The following is a 23,014-nucleotide window of genomic DNA, read 5'->3' as shown; positions in this document are numbered from 1 at the left end:
ACCTATCTTTTCCCTTTCCTTTTGATTATGTGCCTGCTCATTCTTCAGGAGAAAGTGTGGATTTAGCATCTTGACAAATGCCAATTGACTCCCTTGTCTGCATGCATCCATCACACAGTCTGACCCGATGTGTTTGTTTATATCTAATCACTCTTTCAAGCCAAACTGTCACATGATTTGGCACTAAGTACCTTTCCATCTTGAGGCTGAACACAGATTCGCTAGCCAAGCCTAGCTGAACACTCACACAAATGCATATGGCCTGAGGCCCACATGAGAGACAATCCCATGGCACTTTGCCACTTATCCGTCAGATTGAAGGAGGTTATTGACCTTTTTCTGGCAGTGCACCATGTTTTGCTAACGGCTAACCCCCTCACTGATCTCTTTCAGGCTGCCTTGGTCAGGCGGGAGGGTGTCCTGTTGCCACTGTTTAAGCAGTGAGTCTGCCAGTATTCCCTGATGGTCTGGAGGAGGATTTACAGAGGGGCATTGCTGAAAGTAGGGTCTGGTCTATGTCTTTGTTCTGACATTTTGAATGAAACCTATAAAGAACTTGGATGTGATGGGAGGAGAGCTTACCCTTGGTAAAATTTTCTTTTAGAAATGACTATGAGCACCAAATTATGATTTTATTTTGTTATAATGGATGTCAGTTAGCTCAGTGGCTGGATGGTTGCTTCATGATGCAGAGTGATGCCAACAGCATGGGTTCAATTCCCATGCAAGGTGGGGTTATCCATGAAGGCCCTGCCTTCTCAACCTTTCCCCTGGCCTAAGGTGTGGTGATCCTCGGGTTCTCTCCCTCTAAGGGGAAAGAGCAGCCTGGGGTCCTCTGGGACTATGGCCACTTTCAGTGCTTCACACTTCATGTAATGCAATGAATTGGCAATATTAATTTGCAATGAACAACACTAATTTGCAATGAACAACATGATTGACAGGAAATATTGGCCTGGATTTTATTTTACTAATGATAAAGCTGTCAGCGTTCACCTCATTGCACTGATGAGAGACCCAATAGCTTCAGGATTGCTGTAGTATGCAAATCCTCCCCTGCGCCAGAGGCTTCACCATTGCACTCACCAACCCCAAAATTGAAAGAAAAGAAATAGCACTGGTGAATATTTGGGCAGAGTGTCCACCAATGAAATATTTTTGTCACAACATTAGATAATTGGTGTTTCCTGGTGCAAAGATCCTTCAGAGTCACTTTGCAAATAATTTAAAATCCAGTCTCAGGCAATGACAGTGGTTAGCACGGCTGCCTCATAACACCAGGGACCCAGGTTTGATTCCGGCCGTGGGTTACTGTCTATGTGAAGTTTGCATGCTCTCTCCCTGCATGAGATTCTTCTGGATGCTCCAGTTTTGTCCCACAGTTCAAAGATGTGCAGCTTTGGTGGATTGGCCATTCTAAATTGTCCCTTATCATGTCAAGATGTGTAGGGGTAAAAATGGGGGGGTTAACAGGGATGGGATGCACTGTCAGAGAGTCAGCGCAGACTTGATGGGCTGAATGGCCTCCTTCTGCTCTGTAGGGATTCTATGACATTAGGACTGGAAGGCATTTCAACTGTCAAAATGGCTGTGGAAGGAATCTGACTTTCTAAAGGAATTAATTTCGAGACTTTTTAACATTATTCTGAGGGTCAAATAAATTATATGGTTATTTAAAAAGTTGCTCTGCTCAAGTTTACCCAATCTAATCTTCTGGTCCAAGGACCATTTTTAGCATGAATCAATGAGGCAAATATTGAAACAGCAATGACGTTTTTAACATGAAGGCAGATACTGCAGCAGCTCATTTTTGAAAGATCATGTGAGTGTGCGTCTATTCACCGCAACACCTGATCTATCTTGTTTGCCAGCAGTAGAGAACACTGAAAAGCCCATACTAATGCATGAAGGTTTCCTCCCCGACCTTGCAGATGAAGTTCTCCCCACCTCCCCACCATTACATTAGGCATGCTTTACTTCAACGTCAGTGGCAAGTGCCATCCAGGCATTTATTCATGATTATATGATACAGTCTATGTTCCCTGTTTGTGGACCCCCCACCAGTTTCATGATGTATTGTGATACTGGTGTTTTGAATAAGTACAATTGGGTATCTTTAGATATATTTGAATCAGAGTTTTTTAGAGCCAAAATGCACTTAATGGAGGACACCACACAATGGTGCAAATTACAAATGGGCAGAATCAGAAAGGTATAAATGTAACAAATAACAAACAGGCATATCTGTGAGCCTTGACCTATCTGAGTAACTGAACTCAAAAAAAATGCTGCATTTGCTGCAGTGGATTTAAAATTATGATTTAATCACAGTGATTGAGATCACACTCAAAATGATTGTGACATTAACTTCAATTCAGCCCACACAGAATGAAGTGGACATAATGAAGCGTATAATCCACCAGTGTATCAGTTTCCATAGTGATTCTCCATGGCAGAGATGGCTGTCCTCTCAAGTCTGCTTTTATTAGCTGGTTCAAGAAATTTATTTTACAAATGCGGACAATGTTTTTAAGGCAAGTAGGCAGTGAGTTTAAGGACAAACAGAGTAGTTGAGAAATCTGGAATCTAGAGGTGCGGAATCAGAGCTGAGCACTGAAACATTTTGACTTTAAGAACCCACATATCAGCTATGTCAGAGCCAGTTTTTGATTTTAAGAACATCTGTATTCTCTATGTATCGTGAGCAATTCCAGCTTGCCAATGCTGTAACAAGTTGAGATGTCTCCACGGGCCATTTATGGAACAGCTGCCAATTTAGGAGAATGTATTAAATACTAATCGAGTGTCTTGCTTCCCAAAACCTTTAACTAATTGAAGTGAAATTTGTTTTTTCCTTCTTCTCAGTCCAATGTTCATGTTTTGAGAAATCATGTATGTTTATGGATTAGCTATGTGTAAGCATGGTTCTCTCACTCTCCTGTGTACAAAGTTTTGTATTTATAACATTACTTTTGTTAACAAGCATTTTTGATTTGATTTGATTTATCATTGTCACATTTATTAGCATACAATGAAAAGTATTGTTTCTTGCTTGCTGTACAGACAAAGCATACCATGCATTGAGAAGGAAAGGAGAGAGTGTAGAATGTAATGTTACAGTCATAGCTAGGGTGTAGTGAAAGATCAACTTAATGCAAGTTAGGTCCATTCAGAAGTTTGATGGCAGCAGGGAAGAAGCTGTTCTTAAGTTGGTTGGTACATGCCCTCAGATTTTTGTATCTTTTTCCCGACATTTTCCATTAAACTTTACACAATTCTATTAATGCTTTATTGAAACATTAAAATAAAACATTTAAATATGTGATAGTTATAAATGAAGTACACAAGACAGACAAATACTATTGATAAACACATTTAGATTTTCACCAGCCCAAAATATGAATTCTCCTTTGCTCAATCTCATGTACTAAGGTATCCAAATCACGGTCCAAGATGCTCTGACCTCTCATCTTTCCAATTACATTTCAGCTTCCATATTCTAAATTAAAGTATACAAACCCTTGTGAGCATGTCACACGTAAAGTTATATAACAACATAATACAGATTTAAATAGAAGTTTCACAGATTTAAAACAAATAACAAAATCAATGTTCATTTATTCAGATTAAATAATACTCACCTTCAACCATAAAAACAAAATTAAAAATTACTTTTTAAATGAGCCAATAACAACAGGATTAACTACTTAAAAGAAATAGGAAGAACATTTTAAAAAAAGCCTCAACATCCTTTTATAAAAACAGGGAACCCTTCTGCTCTCTGTTTTCAATATAAAACATCTTTTCCCAAGCAAGATCTCAATGGACGTTCCAAGCCTGGTCCCGTCATAAGGGAACATGGTTAGAGTTCTCCTGAGCTGTGTTAGGGCCTGCAGTGATTGTATTGTTGAAGGCTGAAGGCTGCTGCTCCCATTGGGAATTGGATCACAATTTTTGAATGCAGGTAAGTGGGCAAAAAAAGTTACCTTTTATTTCTTAATTGTCTTTCTTCATTTTTCTTCCCCCTCCCCAATCTTTCCTCCTTCTTTGTCCCCCCTTTCCTTACCTTTTCTCCCCCTTTGCTTCCCTTTTCCCTCTTTTTTATAAATTTTACTTTTCTCTCACCCATTCCCCTCCCTCCCTCCCTTCCCACATCTTCATCTGCCACAGTTTACCCTCTGATTTCAGCTTCTCTGCCGTTTGGCCATTCACACCCTTTATTCTCTCCACGGACTGCCATTAACAGCCTTTTCTCCTAGTTTCTGTGGCTATGACTCATCTTTCGTTCCCTCACTATGCAGTATAAATATCTTCCACCTTCTATGCCTTTTAGCTTTGACAAAGGGTCATCTAGTCTCGAAACATCAGCTCTTTTCTCTCCTTACTCAGAATTTTCTTTTGGAAAAAAATCAACGATTTTTGATGGCCCATGTCTTTCCACCATTGCTAGTCAGAAGTTATGGGCCAATGAAACCAGGTTGTCTAAACTTGTTACTGATCAAAGAGTGGAGCACTGCCCCTACTAGGCAGAATGATGCTTCTGTTCAAAAACTTAAGGCAAAGAGAATCGAAAGACATAGAAGCTGATTAGAAAGATGTAGTTAGTCTGGAGTATAAACATTGGCATAGACTGGTTAGACCATATTATCTCCTTCTGTGGTGTAGATTCCACAGGCAGGATTTTCCTCGCAACCAGCTATGTCTTTTGTGGCGGAGGCAGCCTACCATTGGCCGGCAGTGAGATAGATCTTCTAGTTCTGCTGTTGTCAACAGAGTTTCCCATTGAATATACCCTTCAGTGCCATGAAACCCATGGTGGGGGTGCACTGTCAACAGGACTAGAAGACCTCGCCGACCTGAATGGCCGGTAAATTCCAACCCATCTAATTCAATGTAAAAGCTTAATCACATCTGCCTATATCCTGCACCTCTGACTTTGAAATCTTATCTTTTCAAAGAGAAGAAGAATGTATAATAAAACAAATAGCTTGGATCTGATATGATTTTATAGCACGTTGCTCCACTTTGCACATACTTTGGTCCCATGTAAAGCTTTGCATCATGGATATGAGATTAAAGTGACTAAAAATATCTGTAAAGATATTAAGAGCTTTCATTATTTTGAGCAGATGCTATAAATTAAATGAATTATTGCGACCTGACTAAATCCGCTTTCTGGCTGATGTTGCCATTTCATAATACAAACTTGATTTGTAATTCGTAGCCTAAATAATATCGCTTATGACTGTGGTTGTTTCCATCGATTGGAGAAATCAGGAGTACGTCGTATATATTATTATGAAATGCTTCGAAAGATTAGTCATGGCACAAATCAATTTCTGCCTACCAGACTGCCTGGATTCACTAATGTTCACATATCACCACAACAGGTCCACAGCAGACGCCATCTCACTGGCCCTACCCCCAATCCTGGAACACCTAGACAACAAAGACACCTATGTCAGACTCCTATTCATAGGTAACAGCTCAGCCTTTAACACCATTATTTCTATGACATTCATCTCCAAACTCGTGGCCTGCAACTTGGCTCCTCCCTCTGCAAATGGATCCTAGACTTCCTAATGGGCAAACTGCAGTCAGTAAAGATAAGCAACAACACCTCCTCCATGATCATTCTGAACACTGGTGCTCTATAAGGCTGTGTCCTCAGCCTCTTACTATACTTCTTATACATCTTTGACTCCATAGTCAAATTCCCCTCCAACTCGATTTTCAAGTTTGCTGATAATACCACTGTCGTGAGTCAAATCTCAAACAATGATGAAACACAGTACAGGAAAAAGATAGAGAATCTGGTGAACAATAATCTCTCCCTCAATGTCAACACAAGGAAAAAGTCATCTACTTCAGGAAGCATAGGCATCGACTTCAGGAGGGCATGCCCCTGTCTACGTCACTGGGGATGAAGTAGAAGTGACAGCTTCAAGTTTCTAGATGTCCAATTACCAACAACCTGTCCTGGTCCCCCCATGAGAGCCACTATAATTAAGAAAGCCCACCAACGCCTCTACTCGGAAGACTAAGGAAATTTGGCATGTCTGTTACAACTCTCACTAACTTTTACAGATGCACCATAGAAAGCATTCTTTTTGGATGTGTCACAGCTTGGTATGGCTCCTGCTCTTCCCAAGACTGCAAGAAACTACAAAGGGTCATGAATGAAGACCAGTCCATCACTCAAACTGGCCTTCCATCCACTGACACTGTCTAACTTCCCGCAGCCTTAGAAAAGCAGCCAGCATAATCAAGGGCCTCACGCACCCCAGACATAATCTCTCACACCTTCCACCATCAGGAAAAAGATACAAAAGTCTGAAACACATGCCAATTGACTCATAAACAGCTTCTTTCCTGCTGCTGTCAGACTTTTGAATGGATCCACCTTGTATTATGTTGATCTTTCTCCACACACTGGCTATGACCGTAACACTACGTTCTGCACTCTCTCCTTTCCTTCCTCATGAACGGTATCTTTTGTCTGTATAGCACACAAGAAACAATATTTTTCACTGTATTCTAATACAAGTGACAATAATAAATCAAATCGAAAATATATACAGGCCCCAAAGTGGCTGTAGGTTGCATAACAAGTCCATTGTCTCTGTGAAAAATTCACATTTCTGTTCAGTTCAGCAAGAGGCTGCCTTTTGCAAGCAGGCTGTGTACTGGGCATGAGTAAACAATGTTAGGAAGTAGGCTCGATTGAAAGGACACAAGAAGCTCACTCTGCTCTGTTCAAACAATGTGCCTGAATCATCCTTCAAAAGACTGTCTGCTGCCTTACCAACATGAAATTTCTATTTCACTTCCCGGTTCTCTTTATGATCCTGCCGTGCATGACGGAGTTCAGAGTGCCTAACCACTATAAGTGGATTGAGAATCATGAAACTGCTCTCATGAAGGATTATTACAATCACAAAGAGGTCAGTCTCAGTGACACTCAAGTCCAGAGATGAAAGGACAATTTGCTGGCCTACTTTAGGCCCCGCTCAGTGATATAATTTCTTTCCAGGATGTCACAAAACGCAGTCATTCTAGGTTATATAAGCATTTGGGGTGGATGGAGCTGCCCCTCATATTATTAACAGAAACTGTGAGGATACCTTGCGCTAAAACTGGATTTGGGCTGACGATAAGGCATGAAAACAATTTGAAAGCTTTCCACTAGAGGCAGAGAAGATAATTGGAAACAGCAATTAATCCTTCTGGTATTGATCATTGTATCTTCTTCACTTAAAGCTGATTGTGGGACTGATGCCCACTCTCAGAGTTCTCCAGGTGGCCAAAGAATAGCCCCAGGAAACGTTAGCAAAAAAGTTTTCAGCTCCTCACCTAAACCTGGCTCTGCATTTTGCTCTATGGTGTGATGTTCCCCTCAAGAATGTGCACAGACTTGCATTGATGATTTTTCCTGTTCAGCACTTCTTGGTGTTAACTGCATTTGCACTAATTGATGCTCAAATAAAACCTTGATATGTCACTTGCTGTCGCAAGCAACTCTTACTCTTGGAACTCAGGCATGCATGAGGAAACATAAGGTGGCACAATCCAAAGATGTACAGGTTAGGTGGATTGGCCATTCTAAATTGCCCCTTACTGCTCCAAGATGTATAGGTTAAGAGGATTAACGGGGTTGTGGGCTTAAGGCTGGGTAAGGTGATCTGTCGGAGAGTTGCTGCAGGTTCGATGGGCTGAATGGCCTTCTTCTGCATTGTAGGGATTCTATGATCTATGATGAGAATATATAAAGAGCCAGTTCATGTAATTTTTGATGATCCCTCTTTTTAATGTTTTACACGCTGAATTTCAATTATTAACACAATAAAGCATTGCAAGTATAATTGTGAAACTAATTCCAATGGTCATCTACCAGGCAGGGGGTGGAATTTTCCATTCCGTCAACTAAGTGTGGTGGGGGGTTGCAAAAGAGCAATTATTTTTACTATTTTTACCTGTCAGCTGCAATGGTAGGTTTACGTGTCCAGTTGTACGCTTCCCTCCTCATTAAATTTGCTTCACATTGTATCACAGGTGAGCAACCTGTGATTCACCCAGTACGCCATGACCTCCAGTGGATAATTGCCCTGGTTGTTATATCTACCGCACCCATGAGCAGCCTTCTCAATGTCTGCAACTCTGCGCTGCTGCGACAGAAAGTTGGCTCCTAAACGGAAGAAGATTGCAGGCCCCAACTTTAGCGACACATCAATAAATCACATTCCTGATGCTATTGAGAATCACCAAAAGGCGCACTACCCTTGTGATGGTAGAAGGAGATCCAAAAATCTTTCAACTGTGGCATGGGAGGAGATAGTTAGGGCAATGAGGGTCAATTGTGGCAATAAGTTTGCACGTTCTCCCCGTGTCTGTATGGGTTTGCTTCAGATGTTCTAGTTTCCTCTCACATTCCAAAGATGTGTAGGTTGGGTGAATTAGCCATGCTCAATTGTCCCTTAGCATCCAAAGATGTGTAGGGGGGCTGTGGGAATAGGGGGAGGTGGGGGGTTGGCTGGGTAAGATGCACTTTTGGAGAGTTGGTGCAAACTCAAAGGACCAAATGGCCTTCTTCTGCACAGTAGGAATTCTACAAAATGCCAGCCATCCAGTGCAATAAGAGGATGAATGATCTCATCTGTTTCACAAGTGCGGTCCACATGTTCATCCTGTGCATGGCTCCACTCAGCATGCACACAAGCCACGTATTCTTATCATCTGCCTCCCATGATCACACTTACACAGGACAAGATTGCCCACAATTGGAGGTAGGGGTCTCAGACCAGTGCTGGGATGCCTGAGCTCCGAGCCCTCACGCCATATAAGGAGCATACTACTCAGTTGGCACACTACTCACTGTGTCTGTGATGACAGTGAGGATGGCAGTGCATAACTGAGTGAGAACCCTACACCAGCTGCTCCTTCAGATAGTGATACAGTGAGTGTATTGTGTTTTGGAGTCTGTTGCCATGTACCAATTCTCTGTGCTCTCTTCAGTAGGTCAACCACGGCCAAATGTCCCAGATATACAAACTAGTCCTTCATCTCTAGCCCCGGGTATATCTCAGATGAGGAACCAGATGACACATCTGTCCACCAGTGCAGACACACAGACACCTCAGTGGGGCTGAGATCCACAGCGTTACAATCTGGTGAATACAATACAGGTTCTGGTCTACAGCAGACAGAGGCAGGTCGATCCAAGGCCACCAGCACTCAGAGGGCAAGGATTGTGCTGAGCCTCAGTCTGATGATGTGCCTGCATACTCGATCCTAAGGCAAATATTGGATCTGCAGCAACAGTGATGGGATATCAGGCAGGATTGTTAGATATATTCCTCAGATTGCAGCTAATGCCGGAGGAGTCAATCCCTCCATGTTCAGTCTGAGGTCATTGTGCCGGCATGTCAGTATACCAAGATCAACTTTGGTAGATTAGCAGCCGCCATGGAGACCCTGGTCCAGGACATCACTGTTGTTGTAGCAGATGAACTCCATTGCTGTAGGCATTGGTGCTGTCCAACAATAGCAACACAAGAGGGGGCTAGGGCACCTTCATCTCACTCCAGATACCCCTTCTCCTCATGGAGTCAGCAAGAGGCCCTCAGGCAGCTTACCAGGATGACTCTGGGAGTGTCCAACTGATTCCAATCCCCTTTGCCCATGGCCCCATCAACTGCAGAGCCACAAACCAAAGCAGGCCGGGGGTGGGGTGGTGCAAGTGCCTCACAAAAGGAGATCCAGAACAGGCCAGAGAATGCCCACCAAAATCATCATAAATAACAGAAGATGCAGTGTCAAAGGAGAGTTGGAGATGTGTGTGGAGACAGATAAACTTTCCTTGATTTCTATAAATTCTCAGTCAGCCATGAGAGTGTTTGATCTATCAGCCCATACTCTGAGCTCCTGTGTGCTCATGTCTGCCTTCATAGTTGTTGACTCAACAAGTAAAAATCTACACAACTCCCCAATATTAGTTTGCACCTTCTAGACTCAATGCACCAGAGCAATGATCCAGGTCCTGCACTCTTGGTGGACACTACTGACAATCGACTGACATGCTCCCCCACTTCCTGGACTGGGACAAGGACAGTTTTTGCAAGCTCAGCAACCTAAAGGTCAGGCCTGCATTTACTTAGATTGGCTTCATTCACAATCTGATTTTACACCTGGCAAACTGCACTTTATGATGTGGAGATGCCGGCATTGGACTAGGGTAAACACAGTAAGAAGTCTAAACTGCACTTTACTCATGATTCTGATGCATGTTTGTTTACCTTGCATTGTGCATCACTCATGGCTTCGCTGACTCTGTGCCTGGCAGCACAGACAACAGCACTACAATTTGAGTCTTTTCAGAGTCAAGATTCTACACGCTAGACCATCAGTAAGACTGAAAGAAACTAGAGGGCAAAGACTTGATTCTTGTGGGAGGTTGGGGTGGGGATTGTGGCAGAACAGAGCCAAGGGAAGGAACTGGAGGGCAAAGGCCTGACTGAGGACAAGAGGGTGGGCAAGTACAGGGGAAGGGTGCACTCAGCCACCTGATTGGGTGGGGAGTGAAGGGAACATCCTGGAGGCCAGAATGGGAAGTGAGTCTAAGTCTAGAGCTCACACTTAAAGAGCAAGTCTGGGCTGAAAAGGCAGAGAGTTGAGTAAAGAAGAAGTTCAGTACTAACCACTGTGCCACCGTGAAGGCAGTTTGCCAGAATCATACCCCACATTGGATCAAAAGGTCAGGCCTGCGTCTAATTAGATTGGCTTCATTCACAATCTGAATTGCACCTGGCAAACTGCACGTTACTCATGATTCTAATGCATGTTTGTCTATCTTGCATTGTGCATTGTTCCTGGCTTACTGAAAGAAACTAGAGGGCAAAGACTTGACTCCTGTGGGAGGTTGGGGTGGGATTGTGGCAGAAAGGAGCCTTTTGATTCAACATGGGGTATGCTTCTGGCAAACTGCCTTCACTGTGACACTGCTGCCTCACAGTGCCAGGAACCTGAGTTTGATTCCCGGCTTGGGTCACTGTCGGTGCAGAGTCTGCACATTTTCCCCGTATCTGGATGGGTTTTCTCCGGGTGCTCCAGTTTCCTCCCACAATTTGAAAGGCCTGCTGGTTAGGTACATTGGCCATGTTAAATTCTCCCTCAGTGTACCTGAACAGGAGCCGGAGTGTGGCAACCGGGGGATTTTCACAGTAACTTCATTGCAGTGTTAATGTAAGCCTACTTGTGACACTAATAAAATAATAAATAATGAGCATTCATGATATTCAACCAAACATGGTGCAGCAGGAAACATGCACAGCCATTGAAATCTGGAGTGGATGTAGCAATCTGTTTTCACCTGAGCTTTGTGTTCTGGTGATATTTTCCCCTTCTGGCTCCCATTACGTCCACTGCTGTTGGGAGCAGAGAATCCCATCCAGAGCTCCTGACAAACTTCAACTCCACCATCACTATTGTCAATTCCTCAAGGCAGGTTTGAGTTAGAAAAAGAGCATCTTCATCACTTCATTTTTTTTTTCACTCCAGTCTTTCCAGCTGATTCCTTCTGAGCTGAAGAAAATATATTCTATTATGATGAAGATATGTGCATCTATGATTTGCTCCTGTCAAGTGTGGGGCTCTGATATATTAAAGTTAATTGAGCGCAAAACCACTGCTGTCACACTCCCCACAACATCCCCAAGGCTTGACAGGACAGGCTGTTAATTTTCATTAATCAAAGATCATTAAAAGTGCTTGGGATTAACATCCTAGCAATTGAAAAATTATAAGTTGCTAATCACCTTGTGTTGAAAGAAATGCTGTATATCTTTTATGTTATGTCATTTTATTTGACAGTTCTAACAATTGCTGTGGGCAGCACAGTGGCACAGTGGTTAGCACTGCTGTTTCACGGGTTCAATTCCCGGCTTTGGTCACTGTCTGTGTGGAGTTTGCACATTCTCCCCATGTCTGCATATGTTTCCTCCAGGTTCACCAGTTTCCTGCTACAGTCCAAAGATGTGCGGGTTAGGTGGATTGGCCTTGGTCAATTGACCCTTAGTTTCAGGCAGACTAGCTAGGGTAAATACCTGGGATTATGATGATTGGGCCTGGTGGGATTGTGGTCAGTGCAGACTCGATGGGCTGCCTGGCCTCCTTTTGCACTGTAGGATTCTATGAATCTATAACTCAATACAAACAAGCGGGTCCAAAAAAAGTTTCTAGAAACCAGGTGGGCAAGGCTTCGGGACACTGATATTTCCCCAGCTCTATCTCTCCCAGGCTACATCCAGATCCCAAGGAAGAGAATCAGTATCCCTCATACAGACTCTTGATGCTGGCTGTGTGGCATCTCACCCACCCCCAAGTGCCAACTTTCATCTTAAGTGCAGCTTTCTTCCGAAGGAGCAGTCTTCTGTTAATCTGGCTTTTCCTCTGGTGGGCTGGTAGAGCACAATGGAACATTCATCATACCGGATGGCAGTCTGTGCATGGCCGAACACAGTCATGACACTTAACATCCATGAAGCCGGAGTTGGAAATTTCCACCAGATGTTTCCAGATTCTTGTGTCTCCTCTTCTCGTCGTTGGGAGATGGACGCAACAAATCTTTTGCCAGAGGTATGTTTAGTATTGGGTCGCAATGCTGATTATAGTATCCTTAGTCCTAATTTGTATCTAAAGGGCTTTGGCATATACTTGCTAAACTGGGTCAGCCTGATAATTTCAGGTGAATGAAGTTAATCAGAGGTTCCACGCTAACCTTTGCCACATCAGAAGCAAGCAAGCATTTCATAGATCAGTTTTATGTTGTGGGTGAGGGCAGAAGTATTTTTGCTTTTTGATGTTACAAATGTTATTACTTTTAATTACTTTATGTACATTGCTTGTGCTTTTGCCAGCTCCCAGGTTAACAGAATGCTAAGGCTATTATTGTCTAATCCTCTGAAGATGAAGAGATCATGGGACAGAACAAGATATATCCAGTAAGATGGTGATCACTGGTGAAGGAAGGAGGGGGACGTTCTACTTTGCCAATTTTATTCTCCCTACTGAAACTGAAAGTTCTTGCAATATTACAGAGGGGATGAACTTGAAAACTTTACTGCAGTGTTTTGTCAAGGTCTCCCAAGTCTGGGCATTGGACACATTTCTTGAGTATGTCAATGGTCTTCTCCACAACTTTCATGATATGCAGGTTGTCCTCCTGTGGTTAGGTAGCTGAGGGAGGTGCTGGGGACAAACTCATAAGGCACAGTGACAGCCTGTGTCTGAGAAGACAGACTCTGTGTTATGTAAGGGTGTGAATATAGCAGGACTGCCTCAGAATAAAAACATCATGGTTGCTGCTAGGATAACAAGCATTCACTGACATGATGTTAGCAACTGCACAGTGATTAAATAGTAGATCTTTCAATGTCTGTACTTCTCTCTGCTGACATGGGGAATGGAGTGCTACAGAGCCACATCTGTGCAGCCAATTTCCTTTACCATTGGAATCTCACTATCCTAGTAAAGCACATGCCCTGTGATCATGCTTCTCCCTGCTAAGGGATGGGCATAACACTTCTGGCATAGATGGCCTCTATCATCTCCTGGCTGAATGGATGAATGGTGCATTGGGAAGTGTCATCTGTTCCTGCCTAGAAAAATCAGAATGCATGAAATTTCAATGTCCCCATACCCTTTGCAACCACCAACAGTGCTATTCTTGATCTCGTGTGAGGTTCCAGCTCCTATTGAAGAAGGTTGCACAGTGCTTCACCCACCCTCTCCAAATTGAAGTTCAGTTGGTTCAGGCACTGCTCCTGGGTGAGAAGGAGGCATGAAAAGTGCTCCTGAAAATCACTGAAATTGGGTGTGCCATAGCAAAGTGGCGCAGCAGAAGTGTGCTGAGCTGATAATTCAGAGTTGATGCATCAAAGCCATCCTCTGCTATTTTCTGTTAACGATGATAACAAAACCACTGAAATTGAGTGTTGTTAAGGAGGTGCATGTTTATAATTTGTACCTCTGTAAATAAAAGCTTATGAAGTATGTAAAGATGAGGCTCCAGTGCTCTCTTCTGGTTTAATGGATTAGAACATTCAGAGCTTCCATAACACCAGCAGTACTGGTGATACGCACCCAAATTTTGATACCCATATCTGCTTCAAGAACTTCAATATTATTAAAGATATATTTTGACTGTCTACTCGATAGTTGCTACACTGCACCTGATCTCAGACAAAAAGCGAGCAGAAAGATATTCAGGCATTCCCCATGCCGAGTAATTGCACCCCCCAAGTCATTAAATTTGTTGAAAACTGTTAGAATAAATGGCATGATCAAAACAAATTAAGGCATTTCACCGGCTGTTTCAGTTTCTCTCCAAATCTGGTAACATCTGCTGACAATATTATTCCCATTTAGCAGAACATATGTCATGAAAAACAAAAAGGCTGTTGGTATCACCTAATACAAGTCATCATTTGCTGATTTATTTAATGAAGCTGTTAAGTGGATATAAGGGAAGCAATTAATATACATATTGAAACAAATAAGAGGTCACATTTTTCCCGTACAGTGGATAATAAAGCAATTGGGTATTTACAATAAATTTCTCATTGAGCAAAAACTCCAGTTCCAAAGGGAAAGGATACATTGTCATGCTTTCATCAAATTTCAGCTGGCCATTACTGGTGGCTTTCCAGTTTTCTGATTCACCTTGCACACTTCCATATAGGTATATTCCTCCTATTGAACAGTTCGGTTCATCCGCTTTGTTTGAATTACGGGGATGGTTGGAAAACAGATCCCAAGGAAGAGGAGAAAACTATGCAACAATCTCAAAATTTTACATAGGATTCAATCCAGAAACTTAGACTAGTCTTCTACAAAAAGTGATTCCATAAGTTAGGCACATTCACTAATGCATCATTTTATCAACAATTTAACTAACTGAAGGCTTGCTTTGACAGTTTTTGGAGATAATGTTCTTTCACACCCAAAAATGTCATGTATAGAGTGACAGCATGCAATTTTTTATTGATCAGCATAGATTCTACATACATCAGCATGGAAACTACTTACTAGCAAATAGGGTGTGGGTGGGGATGTGGGTGGAGGTGGCATCCTTCTTTGAAGTTCTCACATAAGGATTTATCTGACAATTGTCCAGTGGCACTAACAGCCCCTGGACAATTGCGTTGGGCTGGGAACCATCCGAGAAAGCAATTTAAATCACTAATTTTGAATGGTTCTTCCAATTTTAGACTCATAGTTACTCTGAACAAACTAGAAGGAGAAAAGGCACTTCTAACTTCAGAGTTACTATTTTAAACACCCAGACGAAGCCCTATACCTCCCACACTCCCAACCCCCCAGGAGAATTCCTCACCACCACCAATTAAGCACTTCCATCCTCCACGAAATTCCCCATCCACCCTGCCCAACCTCCCTCGCCCCGACCAAGCCCCACTGACGCGACCTACCCAACGCACCCCTAAATTCCGATATCCGGATATCAGCATCCCTACCTGGGTCCCTCTTGCCAATGTCTAGATCCCACCCCCAACGCTGATGTTCAAACTCCCCACCTCAACATTCTACTCGTTTACCCTAGAAACATATCTTCTCCCTTTCAATGGGACTTTTAAACTTGGTAAAAAGTCTGACAACACCATGACTTTTAAACTTACCTGCTTTCCAGCAGCTAGTGCTGTAAAAAGGGGGCATTTCTCCCTTTGCTCTGCTCCTTTAACACGTCATTGCTGGAGCCATCCATCAGTCTCACCCAGTATAAGTCAGGAAGGTCAGGTGAGACAGACACTTTCCATTTTAAGTGCAGGTAAGATACCATAGAGTGACAATTGTCTACTGATTGCCAGGCTGAGGAAGTTACAGGTCATTGATAATGACCACTTAATATGTTTTAATGATGTTGGTTTTGGAATAAGTATTGGCCAGAACATTAGATTTGGAGAAGACCCATTTCTTCTTGAAAATGGTGCACATTGCCTCTACTACCTGTACTTGAGAGTTTGAAAAGCCTCCAATCATCTTACCCCAGTTGTTTTCATGTTTCGTTTGGGTATTTAATCTATTAACCTTTCTATTCAAACATGAGTGTGAAGCCACTCATCCTTTTGCCCTTGATGACCAGTTAAACTGGCAACTGATCGCAAATAGAAATCAGCTAACTGGGTCAGTTTCCAAGAATTTGAGTATTTTGCTGAAAATTCATTGAGTGAAGGAAGCGAGGGGGAAAAAAAATCAGAAAAATGGAGTCTCCCAGATGAGAGCTGTCACAGTCCAAACATCAGACCGTGGAAATGAGATTCAAATAATAGTGATTATTAAAGCAGCAAAAAGTTAACACAGACACAATGCAATATCTGCATTTACTGCAGCAGTTCCATTAGTAGGAGAGACGAGGACTCGAGGTCACAGGCTCAGAGATAAAGGACAACCCTTTAGAACTAGGAGGAGGAATTTCTTCAGCTAGTGGGTGGTCAATCTATGGAATTCATTGCCATAGAAAGTTGTAGAGGCCAGGTCATTGAGTGCATTTAAGACAAAATATGGATAGGTTCTTGATTGGTAAGGAGATCAAGGGTTATGGAGAAAAAGTGGAAGAGTGGAGGTGAAAAAATTATCAGCCATGATTGAATGGTGGAACAAACTCAATGGCCTGACTGCCCTAATTTTGCTTCTATATCTTATAGTCTTAAACATTCACTAAATTCTTTACACAGCATGTTAAAATGTGCAAATGCATTATTCATAATTTTCCTTTAACCACAAAATGCCATTTTGCATTGTTTAAGAATTTAGGTTTTACTTCAGCCATGTTTACCTTACACTGTCCGATTTTCCAAGGTCTAGCTTAACGGCTTGGTTGTTTTGGGTGTCTGAATTCCATTCGTGGCTGCACGCCAGGTTGTCAAGGCCGCCAGCACCAGTGAACTCACACTGTCTAGAGAGATAAAGAACAGCAACAAACGCCCTTATTGTAATATAAGGCTGAGAAAAGAAGAGAAATTAGCGTCAAGAGGCAGACTGGTCTTTGCCAATTCATTAAAATGTGATCATTATAAATCCAGGACATGCGTCTGTTTAAAGTGGCTGACACCCGAACATGGGATGACGTGACAGAATGGATTTCCTTGATTTGAATTAGGTCGAACAGAGATCAGGTTTTGTGAGATGAAGAGCATACATTAAAAAATTGTTTTTGATACCAAAACCAGACAGTTTTCATGGTTAACAAAGTTAAGCAAAGTAGAAGCAGTTCTTTTGAACTAAGAATGGGTTTAACAAAAGGCTAAGGGTGGTTCAGGACTGGCAGCTCAATGTTCCAGGGTACAGATGCTATAGGAAAGCTAGAACAGGAGGTAAGAGAGGAAGGGGAGTTGCACTTTTGATTAGGGAAAGTATCACAGCCATACTGAGAGGGGATATATCCAAGGGTTCGGCCATTGAATCTGTATGGGTAGAACTGAGAAATAAGAAGTGGGAAATCACTTTGATAGGCTTGTACTATAGGCCCCCAAACAGTCAGTGGAAAATTGAGGAGCAAATATGTAAGATTACAGGCAGCTCCAAGAAAAATAGGGTGGTGGTAGTTGGAGAACTTTATTTTCCCAACATTGACTGGGACAGCCATAGTATTAGAGGGTTGGAGAGAAATTTATTGAGTGTATGCAGGAGGAATTTCTCATTCAGTATGTGACTGACCCAACTAGAGAGGGGTTAAAACTTGACCTCTTGGAAAATAAGGAAGGGCAGGTGACAGGAGTGTTAGTGAAGGATCACTTTGGGACCAGTGACCATAATTCTATTGGTTTTAAGACAGCTATGGAAAATGATAGGTCTGGCCCAAAAGTTAAAATTCTAAATTGGGGCAAGGCCAATTTTGATGGTATCAGGCAGGAACTTTCAAATGTAAATGGGGGGAGTCTGTGGGAAGGCAAAGGGACGTTTGGTAAGTGGCATGCTTTCAAAAGTGTGTTAACCAGGGGTCAGGGTAAACACATTCCTCTTACAGTGAAGGGCAAGGCTAGCAGAAGTAGGGAACCCTGGATATTGAGGCCCTGGTCAAGAAGAAAGAGGCACATGACATGCGTAGGCAAGTGAATCCCTTGAAGAGTATAGGGAGTGTAGGAGTAGCATTAAGAGAGAAATCAGGGTGGCAAAAAGGGGACAACATGAGATTGTTTTGGCAGATAAGGCAAAGGAGAATCCAAAGAGCTTCTACAAATGTATAAAGGGCAAAAGAGTAACAAGGGAGAGAGTAGGGCCTCTTAAGCATCAACAAGGTCATCTATGCATGGATCCACAAGAGATGGGTGAGATCCTAAATGAATATTTCTCATCAGTATTTACTGTTGAGAAAAGCATGGATGTTAGGGAACTTGGGGAAATAAATAATGATATCTTAAGGAGTGTACATATTACAGAGAAGGAGGTGCTGGAAGTCTTAAAGTGCATCAAGGTAGATAAATCCCTGGGACCTGATGAAGTGAATCCCAGGACATTGTGGGAGGCTAGGGAGGAAATTGCAATCCCCTAGCCAAGATATTTGAAACATCAATAGTCACAGGTGAGGTGCCTGAAGATTGGAGGGTGGCAAATATTGTGCCTTTGTTTAAAAAGGGCTGTATGGAAAAGCCTGGGATCTACAGGCCAGTGAGCCTCACATCTGTGATGGGTAAATTAGAACATAGAAACATAGAACATAGAAAAACTACAGCACAAACAGGCCCTTCGGCCCACAAGTTGCATTGATCATATCCCTACCTACTAGGCCTACTTATAACCCTCAATCCTATTAAATCCCATGTACTCATCCAGAAGTCTCTTAAAAGACCCCAACGAGTTCACCTCCGCCACCACCGATGGCAGCCGATTCCACTCACCCACCACTATCTGAGTGAAAATCTTACCTTGACATCTCCTCTGTACCTATTCCCCAGCACCTTAAACCTGTGTCCTCTCATAGTGACCATTTCAGCCCTGGGAAATAGATAAATTTTTGGAAGGTATATTGAGAGACAGGATCTACAGGCATTTAGAGAGGCAAGTACTCATTAGGGACAGTCGGCATGGCTTTGTGAGTGGACAATCATGTCTCACAAATTTGGTTGAGCTTTTGAAGGGGTAACCAAGAAGGTAGATGAAGGCAGTGCAGTTGATGTTGTCTACATGGACTTTAGCAAGACCATTGTTGCATAAGGTTAAATCTCACTGGATCCAGGGCGAGGTATCTAAATGGATATAAAATTGGCTTCTTGACAGAAGCCAGAGGGTGATTGTAGAGAACTGTTTTTCAAACTGGAGGCCTGTGACCAGCGGAATGCCTCAGGGATCAGTGATGGATCCACTGTTATTTGTCATTTACATTAAAGATTTGGATGAGATTATAGGAGGCATCATTAGTAAGTTTGCAGAGGACACTAAGATTGATGGTATAGTGGACAGTGAAGAAAGTTATCTCCAATTGCAGCGGGATATTGATCAATTGGGCCAGTGGGCTGACAAATGGCAGATGGAGTTTAATTTAGACATATGGTGTGAAGAGGCATGGTTTTGGACTATACCGTCGCAGCATGGACTGGCTGAGTCAGAGACAAAAGAAAAGGTACTGTCAAAGTGGCAGTCATGGGACCACATGTATCGCTGTCTTGAAAGTTGACAGCAGGTTCGTGGTCCAGGTTGTTAATGCCAGGGCAATGCCTCAGGAGTCCTCACAATCAGACAACTGAACTGCAGTTAGAGCCTGCATGCTCTTTTGAGTACTGAGATCTGTACCTAGAATGGCAGTAGTCTCAGCTTTGGTACCAGTAGGCAGGAATCTCATGGCCTTCATTTGAACTTCCACTTCAGTGCTGAAGGCATTGGGAGGTATCTGGCTATGTTGCACTGAAGGCTGAGACAGCAGCCAGCAGACTCTTCTTTCTGACTCAGTCTCACATGTAGGTGACTACCACTTCCATGGTGGCAAGGATAGGCTCCAAGCTCTGCACAATGATCTCCGCCACAGCAGGCCAGCATTTTCCAGTCAGCATAACATGTCCACCTCAAGGAGACCCCTGCGGCGGAATTTTCCTCGCCCTCTGGCATGTTCAAATTGGCCTATTTATCCCTCTGGCAATGTTGCAGTGCCCAGTGATTCAGTCTCTAACATTTGCACACTGCCAGTATCTGAGCTGCCAGTTCCAAGTGTGAGGTCAAATGACAGTGCCTCTCCTTCACTTTGACCAGCTTGCTCTTCATCTTCCCACTGGACATTTGGAAGCTGAGCAAAAATCAGTTCCTCATTATCTGAAAGCACAAGAGCACAAGGTAGAGTCAAGGCAACTTGGTTAAAAGTAGATGTTTCACAGTTACTCCACCTGCAGTCTCCACCTCATAGTATTTTCCTGGATGAGGGTGAGGAGTGAATGGAAGAAATGCACAAGGCAGCAAATTAACTATCATCTTCAATGGTGGAGGGAAAGAGGAAATGCGGTGAGGTGAGTAATGGGCATGGGGCTGCCAGGAGGAAACAGAAGAAGAATGCCTAGGACCAAATGGAAATATGTGGTGGTGAGAGACTTAAATGCAGCAGGATTGGAAGAGAAATGGGTGACTGACACGAGCAGATAGAGTAGTGTGATCAACCAGCAGAATGACCTGAAGCAGAATGAAATAATTCAAGAGACGATGAAGAAGGCAGCCAAGTAACATGGTTAGTTCCAAGCTCTACCTGACCCCCTGTGTTGTGTCACGGTCCCTGGCAACTTAGTATACTCGATATACACTTATGGCTGTGTGGCCAAATCCCCTCCAACTTGATTTTCAAGTTTGCTGATGAAACCACCATATTGGGTTTGATCTCAAACAGTGATGAGACAGAGTACAAGAGAGAGATAGAGAATCTGGTCACCTGGTCTGACAACAATAATCTTTCCCTCAATTTCAGCGAATTGAAGACAGTCATCGACTTCAGGAAGTGTAGAGGAGGAGTTGCCCTGTCTACATCAATGGAGATGAAGTGGAAATGGTTGTGAGCTTCAAGTTTTTGGTGTCCAGATCACCAACAACCTGTCCTGGTCCCTCCACGCTGACGCTATAGTTATGAAAGCCCACCAACGCCTTTACTTTCTCAGGAGGCTATGAAAATTTGACATACCCACAATGACTCTCACCGACTTTTACAGATGCATCATAAAAAGCATTCTTTCTGGCTGTAGGACAGCATGGTATGGCTCCTGCTGTCTCCAAGATCACAAAAAATTACAAAGGGTCATGAACGAAGCCCAGTTCATTACGCAAACCAGCATCCCATCCAGTTTCTCTGTCCACACTTCTTACTGCCTCAGAAAAACAGCCAGCATAATTACAGACCCCACGCAACCTAGACATGCTCTCTTCCACCTTGTTCCATTGGGAAAAAGATACAAAGTCTGAGGTCATGTACCAACCGACTCAAGAACAGCTTCTTCCCTGCTGCTATCAAACTTTTGAATGGACCTACCTCACATTAAGTTAAGCATTCTCCATACCCTAGCTACGACTACACTCTGCATCCTCTTCTTTCTTTCTGTATGTACTCCAAAGTACGAACAGTACTCCAAAATCTTATGATATCAAATAAACCTGGACTTTAGCCTGGCACTGTGAGAATTCTTACTGTGTCCATCCCAGTCCAATACCAGTATCTCCACACCATCTCTATGTACAGAATGCTTTGTCTGTAAATCGCACAAGAAACAATGCTTTTCACTGTTATTATTGTCACTAATACATATGACAATAATAAATCAAATCAAATCAAAATCAGTGCAGCACAGTATCCACTCAGGACCAAACCTAAATTATACAAATTAGGCAATGAGGTGGATGCACCAATTTTATGTGTTGCCTACCTCATTTGGATTTGGAATATGCAAGTTGCACATCATCCATGAAAGTATACTATACCATTTCTAGCCATTGGATTTTGCAGAAGTTAAAGCTGCATGAAGCTCTGTCGACACTTGGTCCACATATAAGGATTCCTCCACTCTCCTCCAGCTCTTCTGATGCTGCTTTTGCTGGTTGATGCTCACACAGTTTGTTTTCAAGCTTGTTGTCCAATTAAACTTTAGGAACTTAGATAACCAGTTTCCTTTAATGTTTAATGATAAGATCCAAATTTTGACAGGATTTTTAGTTTTTCAATAATCTGAGCACACAGCAAGCAAGAAAGTGCGCAAATTTAATTACACACCGAATAAATCCATCAAGAGACAGCTAAAATTGATCACACTAAATGCGATTCATGCAGAAACATCCATTGCACAGTAGATTCTTTGTGTCTGTTTTAATTAATGAAGGACTACTTTTTTACATGTTACACAAAGAAGACTTATGAACTACATCACTAAGCTGAAAGCCTATTCTGTTTCCTGAGAAGTACAGCATTCAAAATAGCTTTAGCCACTGCACACTTTTGAATGTGCAATTTTTCTGACCTCCCTGAGCCACTTCAGAAAAGTCAAGCCACTGATTACTAATGAGCAATAGGATTTTACACCTCAATGCTCCCTACTCCCTATGGTGTTTAAAGAAAATCAGTGAAGCAACTCCTTAAGTATTTGGCATGCATCACCAAAAAAAAATCAGAGTCTTTTCATGACCACTTCAGCTTAAATAGCCTTCATCAACCATCAAGTGATCTCTGTACCAATGCTCATGTAGTCAACCATTCATTGTGAAAATAATTGTTTTAGGTTCAGATTGGCAACTTACCAGAAAGGTTGAATTTTAAAAAGTGCTGATATAAGGTTGGATATTTTTATATTCTTTTTAGTTACCCAGATGAATGTAGATCCAACAACACTCAAGAAGCTTGACATCATCTGGCAGAAACCAGCCCACTTGATTGACACACATCTATCACCTTCAACATTCACTTTCTCCATCATGTGTACCACCTTCCAAATCCATGCTCTCTACCACCAAAAAGGACGACGGCAGCAGGTGCATGGGAACAGCACAA

At 42.6% G+C, this 23,014-nt stretch overlaps 1 pseudogene; it reads right to left on the bottom strand.

The window, feature by feature from the left end:
- Positions 1 to 12,386: 12,386 nt before the first annotated feature.
- Positions 12,387 to 17,251, bottom strand: LOC145348574 (small ribosomal subunit protein eS27 pseudogene; annotated as a pseudogene).
- Positions 17,252 to 23,014: the final 5,763 nt, after the last annotated feature.

Source organism: Carcharhinus amblyrhynchos, chromosome 9 (assembly GCF_965287045.1).
Source record: "Carcharhinus amblyrhynchos chromosome 9, sCarAmb.v2.hapA, whole genome shotgun sequence".
NCBI lineage: Eukaryota > Metazoa > Chordata > Chondrichthyes > Carcharhiniformes > Carcharhinidae > Carcharhinus > Carcharhinus amblyrhynchos.
Note: the sequence above shows the minus strand (reverse complement) of the source record. Positions and strands in the feature narration are given on the sequence as shown.